The 18,450-nt window shown below is 34.0% G+C and overlaps 1 long non-coding RNA gene across 1 annotated transcript; it reads right to left on the minus strand.

The window, feature by feature from the left end:
• Window positions 1-36: 36 nt before the first annotated feature.
• Window positions 37-10,125, minus strand: LOC114917036 (uncharacterized). The gene is made up of 2 exons (XR_003805765.2): window positions 9,745-10,125; window positions 37-258 (listed from the first exon to the last, which is right to left on the minus strand). It is a non-coding gene; the product is annotated as an uncharacterized LOC114917036 (long non-coding RNA).
• Between the last annotated feature and the right edge of the window lie 8,325 nt (window positions 10,126-18,450).

Below are 18,450 nucleotides of genomic sequence, written 5' to 3' on the forward strand. Positions count from 1 at the left end.
ATAATAAAACAAATTATAAAATGAAATCCAAACACATGTAAAATTTACCTGCATTAATTAGTTCCAAGTATATGACAATTCAAAAGCATAAAACTCCAAATAAAATCATCCAAAGATGTCAAAGTTTACATAAAATTTCTAAATTTCAAAATAAAGTGTCATCTAGGAATATTATGCATAGCTAGTCATCCATCCATGTAAGTAACATCATTCAGTCTCTTCATCATCATAAGGTTGATCTTCATCATCAAGTCTTTCCTGCATATAAATATATTTTTTCACTTAGAAAACTTACAGAGTTAATCCCCAATCAATCTCCAACAATTAACATAAGTTAAAGCTAGTTATACACAAGAAAACTTTCATAACTGATTTAATATATGCAAATGAAATGAATTAAAATATAATTTAGAACTTGACAAAGGCATAAATTATACCTTATCATTGTAGACACCCAATTTCGTCCGGAGGGCATACAAATAACAAGATAGGACATCAGAGGGCCCAAAGGCCCAAACCAATTTTTTAGTGGCCCGGAACGGGCCGTTCCCAAGTCCGGAACGGGCCGTTCTCAATCAGAACGGGCCGTTCTGGGCTTCTAAAAAGCCTAAAAAAATATAGGTTGGAACGGGCCGTTCTAGACCAGAACGGGCCGTTCCGAACCAATCAAGGGGGCTTAAAATCTGTACCCCAGAACGACCGTTCTGAAATCAGAACAGGCTGTTCTGGTTCCCCGGAACGGGCCGTTCTGGTTTCAGAACGGGCCGTTCTAGGGTGCAAATGTACTGCATAACGTTCGGATCTGGAACGGGCCGTTCCGAATCCAGAACGGGCCGTTCCGGCCCACATCTGATGCCTATAAGTAGAGAATCTCGGCCAGCAGTTGAGGGGACCTTCAAAATTTCGTCCAAAGCCCCATAGAGCTCGAAATTTCTCCCTTTTTTTTTTCTCTCTCTCTCTCCTATTGTACTTCTTGAGTTTTGTGAGGCTTATTGTAGTGTGAAAGGTTGCCACAAAGCACCTAAAATCCCCATAGTTGAAGATCCAATAAAGCTTGTTACGAGGTATTACTCATCAATCTCTTGTTTTATCTTTCTTTTCTTTTATTTTACATTGTTATAATAAAAATAATCATGTAGATATTTTAGAGTCAATTGTTCAATTTAAATTTCAAGCATGTAAATAGTCATCAATAAAAGGGGATTTAATATTTATATTATTATTATTTATAATGTTAAACTTCGTCATAGGGTACCGATTAAGGGCGTTGTAGGGGTGCTTAATACCTTCCCTACACGTAACCGACCCCCGAACCCAATTCTGGTTATCAAGGCCATTATTGGACTTTTAAAAACCTTTTCTTTTTCCAATGTTTTGAGTAAAATATTGGTGGCGACTCCATGAACCTATTTTCAAAACCATTAATTAAGGATTAGTCTGGTGTTTGGGCATTCCTTAATTGATGAGATCTTTAAAAGGATGTCTAAACCATAGGTCGCAAGATCGGAAATTTTCGGGTTGCGACAGATGACGACTCCACTGGGGAAGTTTAAAGAGGGTCAGGCCCATTTAATTGATGAAGTTAATAAAATAAAAAATAATAATTTAAATATTTTTCCCCTTTACCTTGTTTGTTTTCTTTGTTTGGCTTTGATATCTGTTTGCTTATTTAAATTCCGCATCTATTTGAAATAAAATTGTACACAAATCTTTGCACACAACAGTTCCCCCTACACCCGGGGGCATGAGGGTATTAACCATAGGGAGTGGTTGACGTACGACCGGCCCAAGTTTGGCCTTAGAGCCTGCGAGCCTTGTCGGAAATCACACTCAAGGTGATAACCGGTTACTCTAGCCTGAAATACTGTGACAGACCTTAGAGTTTGCCAGGTGACGGCGACAGAGATACTGGGTCCCTGTAATGGGGGCACCTTGGGGGCCTTAAAGACCAGTGAGATTAGAACCGTCCTATACAACACACTTTTCTTGACAGGGACCACAGACCAAGGATTTGAACACAATCGTTCGTGGGTGTACATTGATTGAGCATGTGTGTGTGCATTTGTTTGTACTATTTCTTCTAATAAGAGTGAATTGGAATTTTAAAATGAGGAAATAGATAATAATAAAATAATAAAAATAATAATAAAAATTTTATACCCCTTCGTACATTCTTAGGTCAGCATTCCATTAACATCATATAGATAGTTTCCTTTTTGTAAAAAAAAAAATCAATAAAAGAAGTCTCTTATTTACCATGCATCATTCCCTTTTAGATAATAGAAACATGATAAAGATTAGGCAAAAAAAAAGATGACATGCATTCTAGATTAGCTCATTAATTTCATTCATTTTATTTTATTAGCTAAGGAGGATTAGGTTGCAGTATGTATAGAAAGTTAAGAGAAGTGAATGCTCTAATATACGACAGTACCTGTGCTCTAAAGAAAAGCCCAAATCGATTTTAAAAAATACTATAGTGGGGCACTTGCTTTGATATGTTTTTTAAAGTAAGTCTTCTTAGAATCTAATATAGACTCTCACTTAATACTGTCAAAATCTATTTGAGCATTCACATATAAATAAATCAATGAGACTGATATTTATTATTCTCAACTTTTTATACATTCTGCATTACATTCATTTAGAGCATATCCCTCCTTGAAAAAGAATAAATGAGAATAAAAAGGGAAATTAACCTATGTGCGTTAGTCGGAAGTAATGGAAGCAAACCGTGCATAAAGAGTTTAGGGTAAATCATGAAGATGCCCTAAGAGGACAAAGCCGTGTCGTGCAATCGTGAAATCTAGGCGAAATAGGGATGGACGAACCCACACTCCTAACGAGTTGTAAGAACCTGAGGATGACGAATCTCTCAAACACTGAGGCAAAACGATTAGAGCTTTCTCGAAAGGTGATTTCAACAAGAGAGAAGCATTGCTTGTTAAGAAGCTGCTAGAATGAAAACCCGCAAAGGGCGTTCTAGGCAAAAAAATAAAAATAAAAAATAAAAAAACAAAAAAAAAAACACTGTCTCTTCGAGCTGAAAATTGAGAGACAGCTTGAACGTTCCTCTCGAGATTTCATAGAAAGCTCTATCATCGCTTCTACCTCTTCCTACATCTCAGGAAAGATATGGGTTGAGAAAACCTTCATGAGAGAAGAAGCCAAAGGCCCTCCCTCTACACAAAATCTTCTGAAGCGCCACATCCAAGCAAGTGAAGGACTAGCTCTACAGTTAGATGACCTAAGCCTCTCTAAGGGGCAACCTCCTTCTTTTCCTTTGTGTACGAATCACGAAATTGGGGCATGCCCGGGCCCTCAAGCTACATTAAATGGGCACGTGTAAATTGACAATTATATTTTAATGCCATACACTTTTCTACTTCATTTCTCTTCTCCCTTTTATCTACTCTAAGCCTCGTCATCAAACCTTAAATGAACAAGTACATTTGAAATAAGGACGTCGTCAGAAACAATGGCTTAATACGCAATAAAAAAAAACACATAAAGATCAATCAAATTGGGCATGACTTGTGGATAAAAGTCCAAATGAAATCAGTGCAAGGGGCATCCCCCTTTAATGAATGAATGAAAGATGATCACAAATGCTGCAAAGACAAAAGCCTGGCAGGAAACCTACTAAGGGGGCTGCGCAAAAATTAGGACAAGGTCCGCTAGGAGACTCACAAACAAAAAGGGTAGCCTAGGCAAAAGTAAGGATCAAAAGAAAATGTCCGCTAGGGAACACATCTCAAGTAACCTAGGCAAAAGTTAGGACAAAGTAGCATCCCGAGCTGAAAACTGAAAGGCAAGCTTCATACATGTTGAAAAAAGTCAAAGCATTTATAAAAATAGCAGAAAAAGGAAAGCTTCAAACATGAAAGAGCCGAAGCTAAACAAAAATGAACTTCAAAAAAAAATCTATCACAAGCAGCGCCTGGAGAGGCATAACAATACTCAAGTGGTAGGGGCCACATTGGCGCCTGGAGAGGCATCACAATACTCACGTGGTAGGGGCAACACTGGAATCCCCGCCAGCCATCCACTTCCCTGCCCACCAACACAGGGGCACAACAAACATCTCCTGCCCATCCACTTAGGGGCAGTCTTTTATTCCACAACAATCAATGAATCAAAAGGACTCAGCATTTCGCCTGGAGAGGCATCACAATACTCACATGGCAGGGGCAACACCAGAATCTCTGTCAACCATCTACTCCTTTGCCCACCACCACAAGGGCACCACTTATCAACAATCCTCGTCAAGGGGCAATCACATCATCAACACCAGCAGACGGCCTGGAGAGGCTATGAAAATACTACGGCCTGAAGAGGCTACGAAAATACTACGGCCTGAAGAGGCTACGAAAATACTACGGCCTGAAGAGGCTACAAAAATACTACGGCCTGAAGAGGCTACGAAAATACTACGGCCTGAAGAGGCTACGAAAATACTACGGCCTGAAGAGGCTACGAAAATACTACGGCCTGGAGAGGCTACAAAAATACTACGGCCTGAAGAGGCTACGAAAATACTACGGCCTGAAGAGGCTACAAAAATACTACGGCCTGTAGAGACTACGAAAATACTACGGCCTGGAGAGGCTACGAAAATATTACGGCCTAAAGAGGCTACAAAAATACTACGGCCTGTAGAGGCTACGAAAATACTACGGCCTGGAGAGGCTACGAAAATACTACGGCCTGCAGAGGCTACGAAAATACTATGGCCTGGAGAGGCTACGAAAATACTACGGCCTGCAGAGGCTACGAAAATACTACGACAACGAGGGTACCGCCGAGTTCCTCAAAGTCAAAATCGGGACCGCCGTCGAGCTCCCACCATAGGTCCGTTGAAGCCTTAAAAATCAGCACAACTTGATCGAGAGCCGCCGTCGAGCCTCTCAAATCAGTGAATGACAATGAGGGTACCGCCGAGTTCTTCAAAGTCAAAATCGGGATTGTCATCGAGCTCCCACCTGTGGGCCGGCTGAAGCCCTAAATATCAGTCCAGCCTGGAGAGGCTAAGCTGATAATATACTCCCTCTTCAACAAGCAACAAATAAAGGAACACATTATCACAAGAGAAACAATGGAGCTTCTACTCGAAGAATGAAGATCAGGTGTACAGTTTATCAACCTTGAGTACGCAATCAATGCTCAACTGCTCTAAAGGGTGAGGATACGAGCAAATACACCTGTCCAAGGGAAGCAACGCAGAAGCACCAACACAGAGACGGGAAGAAGACCCGGACGAAATGTCTACGTCTTTACTTGCCTTTGGAAAAACAACACAGCTATTCCAAAGGACAAGTAAAGAGGGGCAGCTGTAGACACCCAATTTCGTCCGGAGGGCATACAAATAACAAGATAGGACATCAGAGGGCCCAAAGGCCCAAACCAACTTTTTAGTGGCCCGGAACGGGCCGTTCCCAAGTCCGGAACGGGCCGTTCTCAATCAGAACGGGCCGTTCTGGGCTTCTAAAAAGCCTAAAAAAATATAGGTTGGAACGGGCCGTTCTAGACCAGAACGGCCCGTTCCGAACCAATCAAGGGGGCTTAAAATCTGTACCCCAGAACGACCGTTCTGAAATCAGAACAGGCTGTTCTGGTTCCCCGGAACGGGCCGTTCTGGTTTCAGAACGGGCCGTTCTAGGGTGCAAATGTACTGCATAACGTTCGGATCTGGAACGGGCCGTTCCGAATCCAGAACGGGCCGTTCCGGCCCACATCTGATGCCTATAAATAGAGAATCTCGGCCAGCAGTTGAGGGGACCTTCAAAATTTCGTCCAAAGCTCCATAGAGCTCAAAATTTCTCCCTTTTTTCTCTCTCTCTCTCTCCTATTGTACTTCTTGAGTTTTGTGAGGCTTATTGTAGTGTGAAAGGTTGCCACAAAGTACCTAAAATCCCCATAGTTGAAGATCCAATAAAGCTTGTTACGAGGTATTACTCATCAATCTCTTGTTTTATCTTTCTTTTCTTTTATTTTACATTGTTATAATAAAAATAATCATGTAGATATTTTAGAGTCAATTGTTCAATTTAAATTTCAAGCATGTAAATAGTCATCAATAAAAGGGGATTTAATATTTATATTATTATTATTTATAATGTTAAACTTCGTCATAGGGTACCGATTAAGGGCGTTGTAGGGGTGCTTAATACCTTCCCTACACGTAACCGACCCCCGAACCCAATTCTGGTTATCAAGGCCATTATTGGACTTTTAAAAACCTTTTCTTTTTCCAATGTTTTGAGTAAAATATTGGTGGCGACTCCATGAACCTATTTTCAAAACCATTAATTAAGGATTAGTCTGGTGTTTGGGCATTCCTTAATTGATGAGATCTTTAAAAGGATGTCTAAACCATAGGTCGCAAGATCGGAAATTTTTGGGTTGCGACAATCATGACCAGGACTATGGGTTGAGGTAGAAGAAGGAGGTGCTACACTATTGTCATTGCTTATAGCATTCTCCATTATATTATCCAAAGCTTGGTCATTCAATCTTGGACACCAACTAGTAACTATTGCATAACTTTAGCTTTAGATCTCCAAATAGCATGAGGTTAATTTTTTTAGAAAGCTAAGACACTAGGCTTTTCATAATTAAAATTTTAGAATTTTATAGTTTGACATGCAGCACCGATTTTTATTTAAAAACAAGTAAATCCTTGCTGTAACAGAGTACACATCCTCTGTTAGACACCAAAGAGTAACTGCTGCATAACTTGAGCTCTAGGTCTGCAAAAAACATGGGGTTAATAATTTTGTTAGAAACCTAAGACACTAAACTTTCCATAATTAAAATTTTAGAATTTTAAATTTTGACATGCAGTACCATATTTTATTTTAAAACTGGTCAATTCTTGTTGTAATAGTTTACACATCCTCTCTAAGACACCAAATAGTAAATACTGCATAACTTGATCTTTAGATCTCTAAATAGCATGGGGTTAATTTTGTTAGAAAGCTAAGACAATAAGCTTTTCATAATTATAATTTTATAATTTTATAATTTGATGCAGTAGCCGTTTTTATTTTAAAATAGGTCAATCCTTGCTGTAACAGAGTACACATCCTCTCTTAGACACCAAACAATAATTACTGCATAACTTGAGCTCTAGATATCCAAATAGTATAGGGTTAATTTTGTTAGAAAGCTAAGAAACTAAGATTTTCATAATTAAAAATTGAGAATTTTATAGTTTGACATGCAGTACCAATTTTTATTTTAAAACAAGTCAATCCTTGCTATAACAGAATACACATCTTCTCTTAGACACCAAAGAGTAACTACTTCATAACTTGAGCTCTAGGTCTCCAAATAGCATGGGGTTAATTTTGTTAGAAATCTAAGACACTAAGATTTTCATGATTATAATTTTAGAATTTTATATTTTGGCATGCAGTACCAGTTTTTGTTTTAAAACAGTTTAGTCCTTGTTGTAACAGATTTCACATTCAACCTTAGACACCAACTAGTAACTATTGCATAACTTGACCTTTAGATCTCCAAATAGCATGGGGTTAATTTTGTTAGAAAGCTAAGACACTAAGCTTTTCATAATTAAGATTTTAGAATTTTATAGTTTGGCATGTTGTACCATTGTTCTGATAAAAAAATTTTCTTTCTTGTTTTCCTATTCACTTTTAAGTTGATAATAAGGATAAAAGGATTCAAATTCTATTTCAGTCTAATGTTTTATTATTTATATTTAAATTCAAAGGAAGTATATAAATGAAAAATGTGAAATATGGCAACAAAACACAACCTCAAACAAGAAAGCACCAACTTAGGGTGGTTAGTAAGAAAGTTTGATCCATCTATAAAGTAAAACCACAAATTAAACATATTTAGCAGATGAAGGAATAAAATCTTGATTTGATGACTTATTTAATATTTAAGTCTAAGTTATTCATAGCCTAATTTGAGTTAGGCTAACTTGGAGACAAGACAATTATAGAAACACACATATATAAAAGCTCAACATAGGCTCAATTACAAAACATAAAATTTGTCTGGGTATCAATCCATTTGCATATATAAAACAGCCTAATAATTCTACTACTACCATTTGTCTGTCCAATAAAATAAAAGAACCTTATAAATCTCTAATCTATCTATAAAATATGTTAAAACAGTATATTCCTAAAATTTCTTTAAAGACTATGTTAGTTGTAAAGGTTTCTTATGGTTCCACCTTAGCCACCACCATAGTACGTGTATATCTTTTAAGAAAAAAACTTATGTTTAATCCAGATTTTTGGTTTTAAGAACATCATACAAGTAGCATAGAAAAAAGACAAGAAAAAAAAATGATTACTAATTTTGTTAAAATCATAAAAGAAAATGCTCTTAATCATGGTTAGAAATATGATGCATGGAAGTTTATGTGATACAATCATGGAGTTGAATATTCAAGAACAAAACTCAAATTCACGTCACCTTTACTCAACTTATCAATTTCTATCAATTTGTCTTTCTCACTTAAATGCCATCACTAAAGAATTAATGTTATATTAGAAATTCAAAAAAAAGTTTAACCACCAAACCTGTAACATATTAAAGTAAATCACCACATTGTCTGCACCATTCTAGTGTTAGAAATAGTCCCTAGGCCTAGTTTGATTGAGCATTCAATTCTGTCTTGGTACCTTTTGACACAATAAGATATAAACTTGATCATTGTACCTTCTTCATTCATTCATATATGTGCCAAATTGTTACATTCCTAACATAATTAATTTAAATGAAGACAATTTTTTTCTTTCATTATACGAGCTACATCAAACAATCGAAGTATTAAAGTATTGGAAGATGGATTGTGTTTCTAAAATGATGAGAAGTGAATTGCAGGAAAATGTTGGGTTTGGAATTTAGTACTGGAAGTTCCATGGCATTGAATAAGTATCCTCTTGTGTTTGGTTTCTAATGTATAATAAGGAAGTGCAGGTGTCTCATATTTGATAGATTAAGTATAAAGCAAAATCCAAATCAAACTTCCATTTGTCACAATATTAGTTCTCTCCACATCCACGTGGGCTCACGCCTCTTTCTCTATGTGAATAATGAACATACGCTATTTTCCTCATGAAAACTAACACAGTAATAAATGGGGAATTTGAATTGTACAAGAAAAGGTTTGAATTGATGTGAAATCTAGAAAGGGAAGGTGTAATTGTGAGGTAGTATTCATATATTCTAAGCATGGTAATTAGTAAAAGTATAATGACACATAAACAATTCACCTCTTCTGTGCTACTCAGAAGGAAAGGCCTCTCACACCATAATACAAGATGTTGAATTTATTGTGATGTACATAAACGGTCGGAAATAAATAGTGATGCATGAATTGCAAAAATGCTTGAAATTTGTGAAAATAGTTTTGAGGTCCCGGTTCGAATTTTTTCTTGACACACCTACTCTAAACCCTCTTACATACCCAAACGGAACCCATAACTCATAATCGCAATGAACCCATAACCCATAATCGCAATGAACCCATAACCCATATAACCCATATAGCCATAAACCTATAATCGTACACACACACACACGTACACTTGTGAACCCCATAACCCACACACTCAACGCACAACATCACATAATCTACAGCCTCATTGAATGAGAGAGATAAAAATAACAGCAATCACACATAAAGAGAAACAGATAAAAGGTTAGAATCATACCTGAGAGCACAAACAAAGAGAAATAGATAAAAGGTGAGAATCATACCTGAGAGGCGCCTAGTAATAACAAGCGTAGAACAGCTAGCTCAACGTGATGAGAAAGATGACACAGAGAAGCAAGCATACGTATTGGGAAAATTTTAGGGATTCTATTTTTGGTTTTTAGGAGACGAGAAGTCTTTCTGTTTCCCGCGAATTAATATTTTCGGAATTAAAGATAGGGAGAAGTTTAATTTTTTTTAATTAATATTTCCCAGGAATACAAAAGGGCCAGTATAATCATTAAGCAACGTTTATAAGTGTTGCCTATTAACTTTAAAGAAATAAACTTTCCATTTTAATAATAAACATGGTTAATAATATATTTTAGAAACATTTTTTATTGTGTTGCATGATATAAAATAAGCAATAATTTATAAATTGTTGCCTAATATCAATTTTAAGAACGATTTTTAAACTGTTGGGCAGAGAAGTGGCCACGATTAGAAATTTGTTGCTTGTTTCATATTTTAGGAACAGTTTTGTAAATATTGAAAAGAGAATAGTGCACGCTTTGATCAAGTGTTGCCTATATGTACTTTTGGGAACGGTTTTATGATTGTTGTTAAACAAAGTGCCAACAGTTTACAAAATTGTTGCCTATTTCATATTTCGAGAACATTTTTTAGGCGTTGCCTAAAAAATCGTTGCCTAATATAAAAAATGTTGTAGTTAGTAACAAATCCTTTATCTTACATTTAATAAAATGTTGCAAAAAATATATTAACAATATCTACTCATGATAATACATATTCAAATGCTAGTCTTATCTTTCTTGTTCCTCATATATTTAAAAGTATATAATGTTACAAAACATATTAACAACATTTATCTTACATTTCTAATATTTCTAAAAACACATAACTCTTATATTTATATATATATATATATATATATATATATAATATAAGGAGAGATTCGTTTACTTTAGGAGTAAATCTACCTAGATTTACTCCGTTCAATAACTCATGTTGTTCATCAAATTTTAATGATTCAACCATTGAATTTAAAATTTTTAATACATAAATCAAATCTATAAATTTTTAAAATTTTGAAAATAATTTGATATTTCATTGTATTAATTCAAATTGATGAATAATCACAAAATCATTTTATACGTTGATTTGAATTAATGAAATAAAGTATCAAATAATTTTCAAATTTTTAAATTTTTTTTAGACTTGATCTATGCATTAAGAACTTTAAATTCAACGATTTGATCGTTGAAATTTGATATAAAATATGAGTTATTAAACGGAGTAAGTCTAGGTAGATTTATTCTTAGGGGTGTTTGGTATGTATAATATTTTTACATTCTTGAAAATCTTAAAATGAGAATTTTAGTTTCCTATGTTTGGTAGTTATTTGAAGAAAAAAAAGAGATTCCTAGGAATGTGATTTTTCGGGAACCATTTTTATCCCACTTTTTCACAAAAATATTCCCATGACGGGGTGGGAATCCAACTTTCTCGAGTTAGGGAAAAAATTTAATATATATAAAATGATTATAGATATAGTATCATTTTCTAAAATAGAAAATCTCTCTCTTTCTCTCTCCCCTTCTATTTTTTTTCTCTTTCTCTCTAACTCTCACTCCCCCTTTCTTCCTCACTCTCTCTCAGTCTCTCTCTATATCTCTCTCTTTCTCCTCTTCTATTTCTCTTTCTCACTCTTTCACTCTCACTCCCCTTCTCTTCCTCTCTCCCTCTCCATCTCTGTCTCCCTCTTCCTCCCTCTCTCTCCATCTCTGTCTCCCTCTTCCTCCCTCTCTCCCTCTCATATATTTATTTCTCTCTCTTTCATGTATTTCATTATTTCTTGACATTGTCAATTTTAATAATATTATTAAAGTTTATTTTGTTTCTATAATTTAATGCTATTGGTTCAATTTTTTTTAATTTATTTATCTGAATGAAATAAAATATATATTTTTTTATTCTTCTTAATTATTATGTAGCATTTTTCTTTCTTTATTTATTTTTGTTAAATTCTGTATTTAAATAATTTTAACTATAAATTTTTGAATTTTAAAAATATTTTAATGTTATATTTGTAATCAAATTTGAGTAAATAAATATATCTAATAAGTTATTTTGATAAAGGATATTTTTGTAAGACATATTTATATTCCCAAGAATATAGTAGTATAACCAAATATGAAAATCTTTAATTCCCAGAAATCCTATATGAATATTCTCAGGAATTTTTATGAATAACAAAACATATTTTAGTTATTCCTAGGAATCATATTCTCTGGATTTGTAATTCCCATAAATAATGATTACTGAATATGAAAAACTTCTTCCTTACCAAACGTCTCCCGGAGTAAACGGATCCTTGAGAAAGAGAGGAAATATCCGTTTACTCTAGGAGTAAGTCTACATAGATTTATTCTTTTCAATAACTTATGTTCTACATAAAAATTTTAACAATTCAATCGTTGAATTTAAAGTTCTTCATGCATATATTAAATTTACAAATTTTTAAAAAAATTGAAAACTATTTGATACTTCGTTTCATTAATTAATTCAAATCAACATATAAAATATTTTTATAATTATCCATTAATTTAAATTAATAAAACAAAATATCAAATGGTTTCAAAATTTTTTAAAATTTGCAGACTTGATCTATGCATTAAAAACTTTAAATTTAACGATTGAATCGTTGAAATTTGATGTAGAACATGATTTATTGAAAAAAGTAAATTTTGGTTAATTTACTCTTAGAGTCCTCCTCCTCCTCTCTCTCTCTCTCTCTCTCTCTCTATATATATATATATATATATATATATATATATATGGAGCATATCAAGTGAGAGAGAATTTATTATGAGAGATGAGAGGGTTAAAATATAACCCTTAGATTAATAACTCCAGGACTAAGTCTTCTTAGACTTACTTCGTTCAATAACTCATGTTCTACATCAAATTTCAACGATCCAACCGTTCAATCTCAAGTTCTTAATGCATAGATCAAATCTGCAAATTTTTAGAAAAATTAAAAATCATTTGATACTTCATTTCATTAATTCAAATCAATGCATAATCATATAGAGGAGGGATTCGTTTACTCTTGTGTACCTAGATTTATTCTGTTTAATAATTCATGTTCTACATCAAATTTCAATGATCTAACCGTTGAATTTAAAGTTCTTAATGCATAAATCAAGTATGTAAATTTTTAGAAAATTTGAAAATCATTTGATACTTCATTTCATTAATTTAAATCAATGCATAATCATATAAAGGATGGATCTGTTTACTCTAGGAGTAATTAGACTTACTCCGTTCAATAACCCATGTTCTATATCAAATTTCAATAATCCAACTGTTGAATTTAAAGTTCTTAATATATAGATCAAGTTAACAAATTTTTAAAAAATTTGAAAATCATTTGATACTTCATTTCATTAATTCAACGGCTGGATAGTTAAATTTGATGTAAAATATGAGTTATTGAATGAAGTAAGTATATATAGACTTACTCTTGAAATAAATGGATCCCTCCTTATATATATATATACTAGTCTTATCTTTCTCGTTTCGCATCACCATAATTGTTCAAAATTTTAATATATATGCATGCATAAGACGACTTACAAGGTCTTTTTTCCATTAATATACTTCAAATTCTGCTCGGAGTTTCTCTCGAGATAGTTGATACTATAATAACACAAAGCAACAAATGAATTTTATTTAAGATGTATTCATCTTTCAAACTTCTTTTAAGTAAGGTTTTAAAAAATGTCTGCAACTACAAATTGTAATGCAATGTCAAAACCTTTAAAATCTCGATAATTGCTTCACAATCGCAATTATGGTTTTATTAGTTGCATTTGCCCATAATATTTTACTATATACTAATGATCACAAAAACCACAACTGTGACTACAATTAAAATTTAAACCTTCCTTTTCAAGTGTGGCCACAAGTCGTGACCATTGAGCAATCTCTGATGGTTAATTAATTTGGTGCTGATGTTGAAATACTGTCGAAGAAAATATACTAATTGGCGTAGAAAGAGGTATAGATGGTTGCGTTTGGAGGGTAAACTTTACTTACACGCTTGGGAAGCAAACCCTAGGTCAAGGAAAGGCAAAGGTGGGCTAAATTTTTGGGAGCGTCATTGAATTTGGAGTCCCAAGTTTGTCATTAACTCAATGATCTTCACATTAATTAATTAGTGGTACGACACTTGACATATCCAACCCGTAGACACAATTTTTTGCAATATTAGTAACCAAAAATTTGAGAAAATCTATATATGTGCTATATGCTACAGAAAGTGGGGGACATTGAAGAAAAATTAATAAACTTTTAAGTTCCATTGTTGAAACCTATTTGATTATACTATGTTGATTTTGAAACAAGAAAAAAAAACCTTGTGTAATAACAAATAAAAAAATTCAGAAAATGATAATGTCTAACAAGAGAACAAAATAAGTTTGCATGGTTTAGCCAAATTAGTCGATACCAAATTTCACCATCTAAAAACAAAATCAAGTCTTTACAATATAATAACCTCTTGCTCTTCTTTGAAACCCCTTGATCTCTTTAACTAGTTCTCCTTTCCCGTCTACGTATCTTCTTGACAACTCTTGTATGTATGTTCTCTCATTCCTCTTTTCTTACACTTAGCATTTCACTCCCACACTCTTTCTCTCTCTTAGAAAGGATCCCCAAATAGATATATGTAGGGATCTAAGGCAGTAAGATTAAGTCTTACAACACAGGACAAATTGAACCCATCAAATTAATGAGCACAAACTATGAATAGTTTGAACCCATCACATGAATGAAGACAAACTGAATGTAACCCTACATAAAAAAAATCATACAGAACATATCGATGATACATTAGATTTTAACTTACAATCAACAATTTTCCACCTTGACTTTGAATCTACAGAAAAAAAAGCCTTTAACAAAAGTATTGCTCTACCACTTAAAAACGAACATCAAACGAAGTTGATCAAGTCCAAGCAATGCTTGAACTTGTATGTAGAAAGAGACTTTGTAAACACATCAACATGATTGTTTTCAAACACAATCTTCTCAATTTGAATTACTCCAGAGATTCAACCACATCTTTGATGAAGTGAAGTCTTATATCAATATGCTTCATGCTCTCATGATAAACTTGACATTTTCAAGGTGTATAACACTTTGACCATCACAATGAATTGCCACACAATTTTGTGACATACTCAATTCACCAATCATCCCTTTTAACTAAAATGCCTCATTCACTCCTTCAATAAGAGCAATATATTCTACTTGTGTTATAGACAAAGCTACCACACATGTTGTAAATTTTCTTTCCAACTAGAAGCAGTCCTGTTGAGCATCGAGGGGGTTACCACACATATACACATGTTTACACATTGGTGAGATATTGTCCGCTTTGGGCCCAAAGCGGACAATATCTCACCAATGTGGAGACATGTGTATATGTGTGGTAACACCCTCCTAGTGCACAACAAGTGGTATCAGAGTCGATGGTCTGAGGTGATTAGCTCGACGAGTATGATGGTTGGCAAGTGGATCCAAGTTTGGGATCCCTTGTGTCGAAAGTCTTCCTAACGGTGGGTCCATGCGGAAGAGAGGCTTTCCAGTAACATGGAGGGTTAGGAGGCGTGTCCCGCTGTCATGAGGGAGGTCATGATGGAGCGACGGTGCAAGCACTCTGAGTGTGAGTGAGCTCTGTGGGGCCACCATTGGATAATACTCGTAGTTTTCGCTGCAAGGGATGGGGTAAACCGTGGTCCTTTGTTTGAGGAGAGGATTGTTGGGATGCAAGCAAAGTCCCACATCATTTAAACAAGAGGATGGACATGGGTTTATATGCACACACTTGTCTCCATTAGTTGAGAGACCTTTTGAGTGGTGTCCAAAAGCAAAATCGTGAGGGCTTAGGCCTAAAGCGGACAATATCTCACCAGTGTGGAGACATGTGTATATGTGTGGTAACCCCCCGGTGCTCAATGGGATGCAAGCAAAGTCCTACATCGTTAAAACAAGAGGATGAACATGAGTTTATATACACACAATTGTCTCCATTGGTTGAGAGGCCTTTTGGGTGATGTCCAAAAACAAAACCGTGAGGGCTTGGGCCCAAAGCAGACAATATCTCACCAATGTGGAGACATGTGTATATGTGTGGTAACACCCCCCTAGTGCACAACAAGTCCTAAACAAAGTGAACACATGCCCAAATAAAGATTTCCTAGTATCCACATTTCTTGTGTAGTTTGCATCAACATACCCCATAATAACTTCTCCATCTTGAACTGTCATCTTATACCTCAAAATATATTTTAGAGAACCATTCAAATACCTTAATATCCACTTCGAAGCTTCTTAATGAGCTTGACCCATATTTTCATAAAACGATTAACAATGCTAATAACATAAGCCAAATTAGGTATGCTACAAACCATACCATAGATGATACTCTCTACTCCACTTGTTTATGGAATAAAACACATCTTCCTCTTTTCTTTTTCAATGTTAGGAGCTTGTGTGATGGAGAGTTTTGTGTGATGACCCAAATGAGTGGTAACAGGTTTAGATTGATGCATTCGAAAACTCTCCACTACCTTTTGCATGTAACAATGTTGAGATAAAAACAATTCTCCTTTTGACTTGTTTTTCACAATATCCATCTCAAGTATCCTCCCAGTAACATGGAGATCTTCATCTCAAACTTAGAATTTAACTTCTCTTTGAGCACACCAATCTCATCCTTGGTAGTGCTTGCTACCAAAATATCATCCACATATAGCAAAGAGAAAGAAAAAAAACACATCTTTCTCATTTTTTTAATATGTACATGCATATATGTCATAGTTTCTCCTCCAAAAAACCAAGTTTAATAGAAAATCATCAAATTTCTTGAACCACGGATGTAGACTTTGTTTCAAGCCATAATGTGATTTTCTTTTCAAGAGACAAACCTTAGACTTATCATCTGCAAACCCCTTTGGTTGCTATGTAACACCCTGATTCTCATAAAATTATATTAATAATATATCAATATTTATTTTAATTTTTTAATGTATTTATTAGAATGATTTTTAATATTATTTAGCTATTTGATATGAGCTTTATTATTATTTTTTATATAAAATGTATGCTATTTTTACTAAAAGAAAGAAATATATTTTATATTATTTATCTATTTTATGTGAGCTCTATTTTAATATAAAACATAATTTTTAATTAATATTTGATTATTTGATATGAGATAGGTTTTTATGAAATGTATTTTATTAAAGGCTAAGCATATGTTATTTTTAATTAAAAAAGAGAAAGTGTATTTTGATTGTTTTTAATGTATTTATTTTATAGTTTTGAATATTATTTAATCTATTATATAAATTATATTTTATGCACGGAGACATGATTTTATGATTATTATTTTGATTGGTATTATGAAGATAATTTTGTGAAATGTATTTTATATTATGATGCTTATGTTATTTGATTAAAAGGGAAGAGTTGTATTTTAATTATATTAGGTTATTATTTATGTGATAAGAAGGGAAGGAAGTACATGGAGGTCTTTTGATATTTATTATTAATATTTATTTTATTAATTGAGAAAAAAAGGGTTAAGAGAGGTTATCAAAAGTTACCAAGTCATTTCACGTATTCACTTCTTCATGACCCATGTTCTTCCTATGCTCTGAAGACCAAGGAGAATGAAGAGAAGGAGACCAACCAGATTCTGCCCGTGTTTTATCTTCTACTCATCAAGGTAAGGGGGAGTGAAGAATCTCGCTTGGGGGTGTAGGAATAATTGTTGGGTAACCGGATTGGCCCCCAATCCCTTGCCTAATACATGCTTTGAGAATAGGCAAATTATGAAAGTTTTTTGTTTTACTTTCTACTTGTTCTGTTGCATTCCTTGTGTGATTCTGAGTGTGAATATGCGTTCAATTTTGAGAATAGATAAGTTTTAATATGAATTAAAGTGTTCTATAGGTTGCTACAGGAAACTCTACGAGAATATGCAAATTTTGAATATTTTGTTTTGGTTTTTGAGTTTTCTGTTGTATTCTCTGATAATTACTGAGCACGAATGTATGTTTAATTTTGAGTTTGAATATGTTTTGTGTAACGACCCACCTTAGGCCGTCACATCAATAACTAATATGACAACTAAAATAAAATAATATACAATTAAGAAAAGAGAGCAAAGGCCAGCTACACTAGAGTGTAAATATACAATAATGTATAAATTGTTTCCATAATATAAAACATAATTTTACAACAAAGTCATCATCCTCAGTAATGATTATACAGTAATAAAAAAAATTAATATAATTACAATATCATGAAAGTATCAAAATAAGACACCCTAGGTGCTGGTCAAGCTCTAAGTCTAGCCACTTCTCAAAACAGCTACCCAAAAAGACTCCTTGCTATCCCAAGATCTCACACCTGATCTACTCCCCCACATAGTGAGATCATCACAGTTCACATCATGGAAATATAAGGGTTAGCAGATATAAAACCAACCATAGTACAATATAATGAAATATCATTAAACTAGATATTCATCAACAATATGTACCCATACAAAAGAAATGAACATTATAAACATTTATTTCCATGCCAAATATAAACCAATCCAGAATATAATGTATACACATCCATGCCAATGCTTACATATTTTATGATAATAAAGAATCCATAACCAATGTATG

This window comes from Cajanus cajan, chromosome 3 (assembly GCF_000230855.2).
Source record: "Cajanus cajan strain Asha chromosome 3, NIPB_CcT2T_4, whole genome shotgun sequence".
NCBI classification, from domain to species: Eukaryota; Viridiplantae; Streptophyta; class Magnoliopsida; order Fabales; family Fabaceae; genus Cajanus; species Cajanus cajan.